This window comes from Scylla paramamosain, chromosome 35 (genome assembly GCF_035594125.1).
Source record: "Scylla paramamosain isolate STU-SP2022 chromosome 35, ASM3559412v1, whole genome shotgun sequence".
In the NCBI taxonomy this organism is placed as follows: domain Eukaryota; kingdom Metazoa; phylum Arthropoda; class Malacostraca; order Decapoda; family Portunidae; genus Scylla; species Scylla paramamosain.
The window spans coordinates 12,884,818-12,897,050 of record NC_087185.1 but is presented as its reverse complement, the minus strand read 5'-3'; the positions used below and the strand labels follow the sequence as shown (position 1 = coordinate 12,897,050).

The 12,233-nt window shown below is 41.4% G+C and overlaps 1 protein-coding gene across 1 annotated transcript in view; it reads right to left on the bottom strand.

Annotated features, from left to right (window-relative positions):
- LOC135090667 (hemicentin-1-like) overlaps positions 1-11,231 on the bottom strand; it is a 168,270-nt gene extending 157,039 nt beyond the window's left edge. The window contains exon 1 of the mRNA XM_063987624.1: positions 11,209-11,231. The gene's annotated coding sequence lies outside the window, so the exon portion shown is untranslated. The remainder of the gene's footprint in view (positions 1-11,208) is intronic.
- Positions 11,232-12,233: the final 1,002 nt, after the last annotated feature.

The following is a 12,233-nucleotide window of genomic DNA, read 5'->3' as shown; positions in this document are numbered from 1 at the left end:
TCTCGCCCTAATCTCCATTATCAGTCCTCCTTCTTCTCTTTCTTTCTCTTATTACCTATCTCCTCTTCTTTGCACTCCTGCTCTCTTTCCTTCCTTTCTCAGCTGCGTCTCCTCCACGTCCTCCGCTCTGTTTCTCCTTATCTCTTCTTCCTTTGCATTTCCTCCTGTCCTTCCTTTCTTTCTTCATCTCTTTCACCTCTTCTACTCCATTCCTCCTCCTTCTTTCCTCTTCCTTTGTGTTTCTTCCTCTTCATCCTTTCTTCCTTCGTCTCTTTCACCCCTACTCCATTCCTCCTACTGCTCTGTCCCCTTCCTCCTCCTCCTCCTCCTCCTCCTCCTCTTCCTCCTCCTCCTCCTCCTCCTCCTCCTCCTCCTCGTTGTACTGAAACCAGCGTTCGAACATTCCTAGCGTGAGACGAACCGCTCCCCCTCGCCGCAGAACCGTCCCAATTGCAGGACTGAAAGGAACGTCCAGGCATGTTTGGAATCTAAGTCGGCGCTATGAAGGACAAGACAGTGGACGCCGCGGTACACTGGTAAAAAAAAAAAAAAAAAAAAAAAAAAAGGAGACTGAGAGATGGAGAGAAAAGACCAGGCACGGACTTGTCTTGTGTTTGGTGAAAGTTTGGATGGTGATTGATTGTGTTGGTTATGTTGATGCTTTTTTACGTATGTGTTGATGTTTATGGGAGAGATTGAGTTGTCTTTTTTTGCGTATCGATGAAATGGTTCTTATAATTTATGTCTACTTATGAAAAAAAAAAAAAAAGGATTGACTTATCTTTGCATCGACGAAATGACGTGTCTGATACAGTGTATGTTTATTAACTAAAAAAAAAAAAGGATTGAATTATAATTATGCAACGACTAATTGACGTGTGTAGTGGTGTATATCTATCGAGTGACGTGTGTGATATATATATTATTAGAAAATTACGTGTGGGAAACATAATAATTGCATGAAAAAAAAAAATGCCTATATATTGACCAAGTGACGTGTGTGGTGGCATTTCAGTTTACTGGAAAAAGGAACTTGTCTCTGTGTATAAACCCAATGACGTGATCGTGTGGAGAGGGAAAAAAAAAAAAAAAAATCAAGTCGTATAATAGTTGAGTATTAATTAAGACTGTTACAAGTTGAGTCCCGGAAATAAAGAGCAGAACCAAACACGAGTCGAGCGGCGCACAGTACTAACGGGTTATAATTAATAGTGTTGGTTCTCGGGGAGGATAAAAAAGAGTAAGAAGTATCGAAGGTTTTGCTGTCTTGGTGCCACTGAAAAGGTCAACGCTGTGCTGAGGAAAGGTTGCCGGCTCAACATTATTATCTAAACATAAGAATGATTTCACTTTGCGTCTCGGAAAAGATTTTTTGTTCCTGTGTATTTGCTGACTCGGGATCAGAGCAAATGAAAACATGGATGGAATGCAAGGAACTTATTACGAATCACTAATTTTTGTGTGTTGAAAGACATGTTCTCTCCGATACGTTTTTTTGTTTAGTGGCTAGAAAACTTGTATGAAAGGCAGAACTATTACAAAGACAAGAGTGACGGCTTTTTTTTGTGTGTGTGGGTGTGTTTGTGTCTTCCAGAAAAAAGTGTCTTGCCGATTTGTTAGTACACCTTTTTGTCGCGTATTAGTAAATTCCTATAGAGGAGGGCCGAGATAAGAAAATAAAATAAAAAATATTGTGAAAGGCAGCTGGTGTGGGGACGAGAAACTATTACAAAGACAAGAGTGACGTTTTTTTTTTATTGTGTGTGTGTGTTCCAGAAAAAAAAGTGTCTTGCCGATTTGTTAATACATCTTTTCGTCCCGCATTAGTAAATTCCTATAGAAAATGACTGACATAAAAACAATGAAATGAAATAAGAAATAAATAAAAAAATAAAGTAAAATAAACAAAACAAAAATAAAATAAAATATAATATTAATGTCTAAAAATGGTGATTATTTGTGTACATAAATACCAGTTCTATAAAAAAAGATCCATCTTTATTTATTTTTTTTATCTATGTATTTATTTATTTCATTATCTTTTTATTTTATTTTATCTTATTTTATTTTATTTTTATTTATTTATTTTATTTTTTTTAGTGTTCCTTGAGGTTAAGAAATTCGTGTCGAAAAACGACATCTATTAGGAAAAGAAGAAACGGCGACTTTATGTGTCATTGGTTCCAGTCTTAGAAAACCTAACGTCTTATCTCATTCAGCTATGAATTTCCGTACCAATCATTAGAAGAAGGTTGTATGGAAAATAACTAAGAAACCGGAGCTGTCTTCTAATCACTGCAGCAGCGAGCGTCCGTTGCCAAGATTGAATCGCACGAAAAGATGCGTTTCTAGTACTGTTAGGAAATTAAAATAAAATGAATACAAATAAAAGTTAAAGTTTCGCTCATTTTTTTTAAATTTCAGTATTACAAGCAGGAATTGTGAAAAATGGAGTACGAGTATTACGAGACAAAAGAAAAAAATACAATCCCTTGCTGGTGTAACTCAAAATATGCTCTTTTTATAACACGGTGCAGGTTTTTCAAACATTTTGATCTTTGTACTGAAGTCCTTACTGTTGATTGTGGGGCGCTTTTTGTTTGTTACTGAATTCGAGTAGATCAGATTTAAAAAAAAACAGAGAGAGATAGAGAGAGAGAGAGAGAGAGAGAGAGAGAGAGAGGAGAGAGAGAGAGAGAGAGAGAGAGAGAGAGAGGAGAGAGAGAGAGAGAGAGAGAGAGAGAGATTTGTAAATACATCCAAGCTGTCTTCTTAGTTATTAATTTCTTAACATTATTTACTGCCAGCCTAACTTAAATTGCACTATCACAGACATCTCGGTGTTTTCTTTACTAACGCTGACTTCTCCCATCAGCTCGCGCCATCCCCTTAAAGCAAGTCATATGTTATTTCGTCAGCATTACAGCATCGTTTCTTCCTTCAAGGCTTCCAGAAATTAATTTATCAGAAAAAAAAAATCCTGCTTTATTGACGTAAAATATTCATTGCACCTTTGGAAATCCTCTTTAATTCTCGTCTAGCCACACATTCATCATTATTTTAAGCATTTCTTTATTTACTTAAGATACACGTGCATATCTTGAAATCTTTTCTACTTTTGTCTACCAGTTTGATACATTTTCAGCTTCTTGTTACTTTCCTCTTTTTCTCCTTGACTTGCATCATTCATACACTTATTTACTTCTCACCTCCAGTTCCTTACTACATGTTTATGTTCTTTCTCAGCCTGGCAGTGTCTAAGTCCTTTACTTTTTTTCTCTCTAGTCTTCTCCTTACTAATCCCTCCTAGCACGTTATTGAATCACCATACACTTCCGCTTCTAGCTACACTGTTCTTTCCTGACATGACAGTACCTAATGATCTCTGCATCCTTGTCATTCTTCATTAATCCCTTTTGACACTTATTTACACCTTGCTTTTGTTTCTCCACTCACATACCGTCTCTGCATTTTTCTTTCTTAATCATCTCTACACTCTTGACATTCTACATTGTCTACACTAATCCCTCTCCCCTGTCATTCTACACTAATTCCTCATAACACGCACCTAAATCCACCACAGTCTTATTCACACCTCACTTCTGCTTCTCCCTACACCTGCCTGCCTTGCACTTCGCTTCCTCAGCCTGCCAGTGTCTAGACTCCAGACGAACCTCTACCTGGGTTTAATGCTGCGGAAACTACTGCAAGGGGACTGTTACTCCACCCGCATAGTGGTGACCGCCACACTGCACTGCTCTCCGCTCCTCTGCCAGTGATCGCTCTCGTAAAACAGATGTCTGACGGCGTGGAAGTCATCTGTTAGACCCATAGAGTTTGTTATGCCTCTCTCTAGTCTGCGTTGCTCGATAAGCTGATCCTACACGATCAGTATTATTGCGCAATATTCCGTATTGTACAATATTATTGACTGAAGGGGCGGTATTGAAGAATGACACAATATATTGAAGACATCAAAATGAGCTTGATATTTTATTGCACAATGAAAATGAGTCAGTATATTGTGCCAATAATATTGATCGTGTAGGGTCCACTATAGTCTACAGTAGTGGTGATAAGAGTGATTATATATGGGCCTGTAATCTTGTCTTTGTTTTAAAGTGTATTTCTAACAGTGTGTAAGTCATCTGTTAGAGCCATAGAGTTTGTTATGCCTGTCTCTAGTCTGCGTTGCTCTTCAGGCTATAGTAATGGTGATAAAAGTGATTATGTATTGGCTTGTAATCACGTCTCTGTTGTAAAGTGTATTTCCAATAATGCGGAGATCATTTGTTAGAGATATATAATTAGTTTTACTCAGATAACTAGTCCTCTTAATAGTGCAAAAAAACACAATAGTCATAGAGCTTTTGTTATCCGCATGTCTTCATTAGCCTTTCCAATAGCGCAGAAACCACATGTTAGAGCCGCAGAGCTTACGTTGTCTTTCCGCTGCTCTGAGTGTGACATGAGCGTATAATCCACCTCCGTTCTGCTGCGTCACTATTCCAGGCCACTCCCAGGCTCCTAGCGCGTCCCTATCGCATCCACTACTGTAGTATCTCTCTCTCTCTCTCTCTCTCTCTCTCTCTCTCTCTCTCTCTCTCTCTCTCTCTCTCTCTCTCTCTCTCTCTCTCTCTCTGCGCCGCTTTATTTGCATTACGAGATTATTAACTGTCACATTTGATGCATACATGAACTTCTTTTTTGGCCTTTGAGCTCATCCGTATTATATGATGTTATTACTGTCATATATTTTTTTTTATTTTTATTTATTCTTTTGGTATTCTGGTCGTTACTAAGCCTCAAATGAAAATAGAGTTTTGCTAAAAAAATGACCTTGATGTCCATTAGGAATTAGTTCTTTTTAAGTCTCACCGTGCTTCCTCTAAATGTGCATTGCAAAGATATTTTCAAGATTTCTATTTGCATCAGTGTCCTTAAATCACTACAATTATTTCCTAAAAATAGCGCTAAATTGTTCTTGAAAAAATGTTCACTTTCACACTGCCACAACATCTTTCATTCACTCCTAAAAGAGGAAAAAAAAAAAGACCTTCGCCCTCCTGGTGCTACAATCCTCCTATTTACCTCAGTATCCTGAAATCAACCTTTTTAAAAATCACCGTATTGTAGTGTCACTAGAGCGTCAATCCTTGTCCAGCCAGCTGATTGCTCACTTCTGTCTCAGCACTTGTAAGGAGTATCACCTCGGCTTCACGACTTTCTCTCTATGTCTTCTTCACTGCTATCTGCCTCTCACAGTGTGCCTTGTATCGGTGTCCATTACATCTAGTGACACTGTTGTTTAAGGCCGCAAATTACAAAAATTGAACTCCTTTTATTTAAGAAAAATCACTTGTCTTGCTGGGCTGCTCTTCCTAACCTTTCACTTTTTAATCTCTCTTACTGTTTCTCCCCGGCGTCCTCTGTGCTTTACTGATGTCTTTCAGTGATTTTCTTAACCTTTTAACTGCTGTTGATTTTATGACACTCGCTACTTCATATATGTAACCTTGCATATTCTAATGAGGGAAACTAAAGTAATATGCACTCAATATATATGTAACCTTCAATGATTTTAATAAGGAAAAAATAAAAGTTATAGATACTAAAATGTTTAAACTACAGTCATTACTTATGTTCGTGTTGTCTTCCAGAATAAGGCTACAGACACTTCAAGCTCAAAACTACTCGATTACCTCTTTTATCGATGGTGTCTTTCCAAAATATTTCTATAATTTGCACCAGACCATGTTGAGGCATGTTGAGAAGCCATGGCAGTGAAGGAGTTAAAGGTTACACTGCGCGTACCTCTAAACTCCTTTCTACTTGTTCAGTCTATGCTTGTAAAGCTTGTATACTTCTCCAACCTCACTGATTTGTCATCTTGTACGGTTCAAACTGCTCCATTCCGCTCTGCTGACTTAACATTTTTTCTACTTACCGCTAAACTGCCGCTCAGTGTCTGATTCACGCTATTTTGTTAGTTTAACCGCGGTTACTAATAAGTACCTCTAATGGTGTTTTGTGGTCTTTTCGTTGCCATCGCTATCCCCGGTACCGCTCATTATGTCTAATTTGTTCTGTTTCGATAGCTGAGCCGCGGTGGAGCGTTAATAATACCACCTTAACCAACTGTTTTGCCTCTAATTATCTCTAATGCTCCCGCTGTAAGCTAAGTTTCCGTTTCCATCGCTAACTTAAATGCCGCTCAGTATCTAATATATTCTGCTTTACTTAATTTAGCCGCCACGGTGTGCTAAAAGTACTTCTCTAACGTACTGCATTGCTTCTGATTAACCGCTAATGTTACCCTTTTGTGCTAAGTTTCCGTTTCTATATATAAGTTCTTTCTCCCCCGCTGTTGTTATCTAGCGTCTCCAGTACCTCTTTTCTTCCTGATGCTTTTTTTTTTTTTTTTTTGTTTTGTATCTTTCTCTGCTTGTTGTACTTTTGTGCAAGTGCCGCTCGCCTCTGTTACCACTAAGAGAATCTTCCGCTACTTGAAATGTCACTAAGCGCTAATTACAACGCTTAACTAGTCCACGATATTATAAAGAATTGTTTGGGCCACTTTTGGATGTGTATGTTCTCCTTTCATCATTTTCCAAGAGGTGCTTCCGCTACTTCATGATGTCACTTGTCGCTCATTGCAACGTCTAATTACTTCACGGTGCCATGATTGATTACCGCCGCGGTCTTTGTTTTATTACCTTTAGTCGTTTCTCTAGCCAGTCTCGCGAAGGTGGCGCCTTGTACGAATTTATTTATGTACATTGTATCTTCCGTTACTCTCATTCTTTGCAACGCCGCCACAAGTCCATCCCACACTGTTTCTCCCTCGATCTTCCTCCCTTTTCCTTACCCTGCTTATCCCTCCTCCTCCTCTCCCAGCAAGTCCTTCGCTCCATCTCACACCGTTTCCCTCTCCATCTTGCTCCCTTTCCCTCACTTTGCTTATCCTTCAACCTTCGTCCTCTCCATCTCACTCTGTCTCTCCCTTCCATCCTCTCCCTTTTGTACATGATCCTACAAGGGATTAGCGCAATCTTAACGCTTCTTTTCCGCTCTTTAGTTTGTAGCCGCTGTCCTAACACTGCTCCGTAACGTTTTAACCTACATTTCGTTACACCAGCGTTCTCCTTCATTGTAACCGCCACTGGCCTACTGTCGTTCTAATATATTTCAGCGGTTGTAATTTTCTTTCTTTTTTTTTTCGCGTAATTTTTGTTCTAATGTTACCTTGGAATTTTTCAGTTCTGTAATTGTAACTATTGTCAACCGCTCTCTCTCAATGTCTCTCTTTTTCCTTTAGATTTAACTCGCTCGCGTCCCTCTCTCTCGCTCTCACTCTGCGCTGCCACCTTGGAAGCTTTTTGTACCTCGCGGCGTTGTAACTTGTTCGCGTAGCTGTTCACCTTCCGCAAAGACCTTGTAACATTTTTGTAACCCGCTCCCGTATTCCTCAAGACGTTTTTTACCATTTTTACGCCAATGTAACTTTGCTTTACGACGCTTTTACGTATTCCCATCGCTTTAACAGATACATAACGCTGTAAATGTTCCGCCACGACAGTCTTGTCACTTTGTCTGCTCCATTTTCTTTTTTATCCCATTCCTGTTCCTTTCTACCTTTGCTTTTACGAGGTTGTAAAGTATTCCCGTCGCTTTAATAGAGTGTAAGGCTCAAATCTCTCCATCCCGTCAGTCTTGCCAGATGTCTACCACTGTTTTACCCTTACCTAACCTGAGCTGACGATAAATTTGCCCTGCCCTGCCAATCCTGTCATATCATTATCTTGTTCTTCCCCCTCCTTAGCAGTTTTTCTAGTTCTAACATGTTTCTTACCCACAACTACCCTCTGCCCCTTTTTACCCTTATATAACCTGAGCTGTTTGGCGTTAAACTTGCTCTGTTCTGCCAATCCTATCCTATCTTTCTCCCTTTCTTCCTCGTTCTTAGGAGTTTTGACAAGTTCTAACAAGTTTCTTACCCACTAGCAATTTCTCGTGACGCTTTATTAACGGAACCACTTGTCTCTATCCCTCCCTATCCTTTCCTAACCAGTTCCGATAGTTCCAACTCCTCTTTATACGCTTAACTACCTTACAGCAATTCGATACTCCTCTCTGTCACCCTAACTGTTTGTTGTTACATCGACACTTCTCTTTCCTCGGGTCATCGCTACTCTGTCCGCTGTTCCGCTCACTTCCTCATAATTTTGAACGCTATTAGAACCTCAGCCGCGCAAGGTTTGCTGTCATCATCATCACCATCATCATTCTCTCTCTCTCTCTCTCTCTCGCTCTCTCTCTCTCTCTCTCTCTCTCTCTCTCTCTCTCTCTCTCTCTCTCTCTCACTTCTATTTTTCCCTACCATTCCTTCCCTCTTTCCGTTCTTCCTCCCTCTCTCCCTTCCACTTGCTAGCTTAACTGTCTCTCCTTCTTTCCTTCCCTTCCTGCCTTTTTTCCTGCCTCCTCCACTCCCTTCTTCCTATGTTTTCTTATTTCTTACATATTGTCATTTCTTCCTTTCTTCCTGCTGACTCCTTCCTCCTTTTCCTTTCCTAATCTTTTTAATGCAGTTTCTTCTCTTGTTTTGTATTCCTACCTCTCTTCCTTCCTTCCTTCCTTTCTTCCTTCGTTTAGTTTTTCTCCTTCAATTTTTTATCCGTGGTAGCGCTGCCCCTCCTTCCTTCTCGTTCTTGTACACACGGAGGAAGGGAGGGCAAGGAGGAGAGAGAGGGAGGGAGGGAAGGAAGGGAGCGAGGGTGAGAGGGAGGGAAGGGAGGGAGGAAAGGAGCACTAAAAGAGGGTTTGTGAGGGAGGAAAGAGACAACGGCGTGTCCAAAGAGATGGTTTACCGTCTCCTGCTTCTGGGAGGGATTTTTCTCCTCTCCCTCTCCCACAGACTCCCTCAGAACTTCTCCCTCAACCTCCCCCTTTCTTGAACCTCTCACAAAAATCTCCGTCTTGTTAAACCCAGAACTTTTCTCGCGCGCCAAAACTGACATCCGTAGAACCTCTTTCCCAGAACCTTTTTCCTACTTTAACAGAACCTTTGGCCTTTTCCCTCTCTAGAACCTCTCATCATCTGAACCTCCCACTCTCTGAGCCTCTCGTCAGGACCTCCCCCTGACCGCTAGAACCTCGCCTTGACCTTACACAATTGACCAGTCGTTATTTCTCACCATGACACCTTCTTGTCCTCCCTGTCCTCTTCATCTCACTCTTTTTATATATATGTCTCTATTTCTCTTTATTTTCTTCTTTATAAACCTATTCTTTATATTGTTCTGGCTTCTACTTCTCCCCATTATCCTTTTCTCACATCGGTTCATCCTACACATCCCTAATCCTAGTCCCTGATAATTTCCTTTCTAATCCTGATACATTACTAATCTCATGCACTCAACCTTTTTTATCACTTATCTTATAAAGTTTCAGACTCCTTATAGTGCAGAAACCAAAACATTTATACTGTTCACGTAATATCCGATTCTCATACCCGATTCTGTGTACACGTATCCTCCCTATATTCCCTTATACAGATTCCACTCCTCCCTAAAACACCCTGAAATCCATATACTCTCCCTGACTATTTTAGGTTCAGGGTTTCAGGGCTATCCCGCCAGGCCGTCTAAAGGGGGAGAGAGAGGGAGAGGGAAGAGGAAAAATAAAAAGAAGCTGGAAGAATAACATGATATAGGAGATACACTAAGAATGATGAAGGAACTTGGGATGAGAAAACCTGTGAGTGTTGTCTGAGGAGGAAGAGGAGGAGGAGGTGGTGGTGGTGGTGGTGGTGGTGGTGGTGGTGGTGGTGGAGAAACAAGGCGAAGCAGAAGAAAGTTGGAGAAGAGAAGAGAGAGAACAGAAGATAAGAGACGACAAGGAGGAAGGGATAAAACGAGGCAATGGGAAGGAGAAAACGGATAAAAGGGGATACAAGAAATAGAGAAGAAAGAAAGAAAGGAAATACAGAACATACCGACAAATGGAAACAAAAATATTCAAAACCGTCACGGAATAGAATAAATAAATAAATAAACACAGAAAATAGACATAAATGACACAAAACTAAAGAGATTGCAAACGAAAATGACAAAAAAATAATGACAGGAAACACAAAGGTGAAAATAAAGAAGGTAGAAAGGATAATCATCACTCACAATAACGAGAGGAAGAGACGAAAACAGAAACAAAATAACAGCAGACTTAGATATTAACCACACTCCCTTGGCCAAATTAATAAACAAGTAGAACCAAATGAAATATACACAAACCCTTTATAGAGAGAATTGCTGGAATATTAAAACGGACTTAAACAAAAGATCCATCACATGACATGATAAAAAAATAAATAAACATAAATGCATACAGAAAATTTGACATCAATTCATTGTAGTGAAAATAAGTAAAAAAAAAAGAATACGTGACGTCATTAATGATAAAGATAATAATTTCACCGTACCTTTTTGTTCTTTTTTTTTTTTATCATATTATCCTTCTCACCGACCGTCTTATTCTTTCGTTTCCTTTATTTCTCTCTCTATCTCTGTTCCCCTTCTTCGTTTCTTTCTCTCACTTTTCCAGGGATGACGAATGGAGGAAGAGCGAGAGAGGGGAAGATTGTTTTAGGGTGCAAGTAAAAGAAAGAGGAATACGTACACACAGACAGGCGGACAGGTAAGTAGATAAAAAAGACAGGCAAATAGACAGGAAGGACACGGAAGCTGTACAGATTTTGCTGGTAATTTCAACAGTTTTTAGGTTTCCTTGTGGGCTGTTTCTACTGTTGTTGTTGTTGTTGTGGTTGCTGTTGTTTATGGTGTTGCACACACACACACACACACACACACACACACACACACACACACACACACACACACACACACACACACACAGAAAATTGCTTAGTTTTTCTGCCTGCGTGTGCGTGTTTGAGTTTAGTTTCTCGTGTGTGTGGGTGTGTGTGTGTGTGTGTGTGGGAACGTTAAAAATCTCAGACGTACGAAGGTGAGAGAGAGAGAGAGAGAGAGAGAGAGAGAGAGAGAGAGAGAGAGAGAGAGAGAGAGAGAGAGAGAGATAAACGTGTGTGGTTGTGTGTAAGTGCGCGCGAATAAGCGAGTCAACGAGTGAGCGAGGAAGGCGTGTGTCGGTGTGTCTGTGTGAACGGCGGGCGGGCAGCGGGACGACACAGACTCCCCGGGACAACCTACCACCACAACGCGGGGAGCAACACTGAGGGGCCACGAGGGTGTGTCCCGCCAAGTCTATGCCACCCCACGCTCTCCTCCTCCCCCTCCCATTCTCCTCCTCTCCTGCCCTGCAGGCCTTCCTACCCCCTCTCCGAACGTGCCGTGCCTGCCCGCCCCCCCCGCGCGCGCTCGCTCGCTCTCTCTCTCTCTCTCTCTCTCTCTCTCTCGCTCTCTCTCTCGCTCTCTCTCTCTCTCGCGCTCTCTCAAGATCTTGTTTCAATCAGGCCGTCAGTTTGCGTGATCGGCCTTGCTCCTCCTTTGCCTTTTCCTTCTCACCCACAGTCTCTTACTCTTCCTCCGCCTCCGCCTCCGCCTGTCTTCTTCTCCTTCTCCTTCTCCTTCTCCTTCTCCTCCTCCTTCTCCGTCTCCTTCTCCTTCTCCTTCTCCTCCTCCTTCTCCTTCTCCTTCTCCTCCTCCCTCCTCCTCCTCCTCCTCCTCCTCCTCCTCCTCCTCCTCCTTCCTCCTCCTCCTCCTCCTCCTCCTCCTCCTCCTCCTCCTCCTCCTCCTCCTCCTCCACTTCCTACTCCTCCTCATCATCATCATCACTGTCATCATCATCATTTTCATTATCTTATTCCGCTATCATCCCTTCTTTTCTATGTTTTTGCTCTTTTGGTTCCTCTCCTCCTCCTCTTCCTCCTCTTCTCCTCCTGTTCCCTACCCTTCTTCCATCTTCCTTCCCTCGCGGGCCCTGCTCCTTCGCACGCCCTTCAGTAATGGTAAATAATGCAAATAGAGGAATGCATGAGGAATCCTTGTCCTGAGCCGGATTATGCGCTGTCCACTCATGCATGTCTACTTTTACGCCTCACTTTGTCTTGTGCTAAATGGAGTAGCATCAGGTACCGGAATCTGACGGGCTAATGCTACTAGAATCTGAGGAAAAGTGTGCGCGCTCCTTCATCACTCAAGTAGAAGTAGATGGAATATATACACCACGTACCTTCAAGTGGTATTAGTTGCTACTTT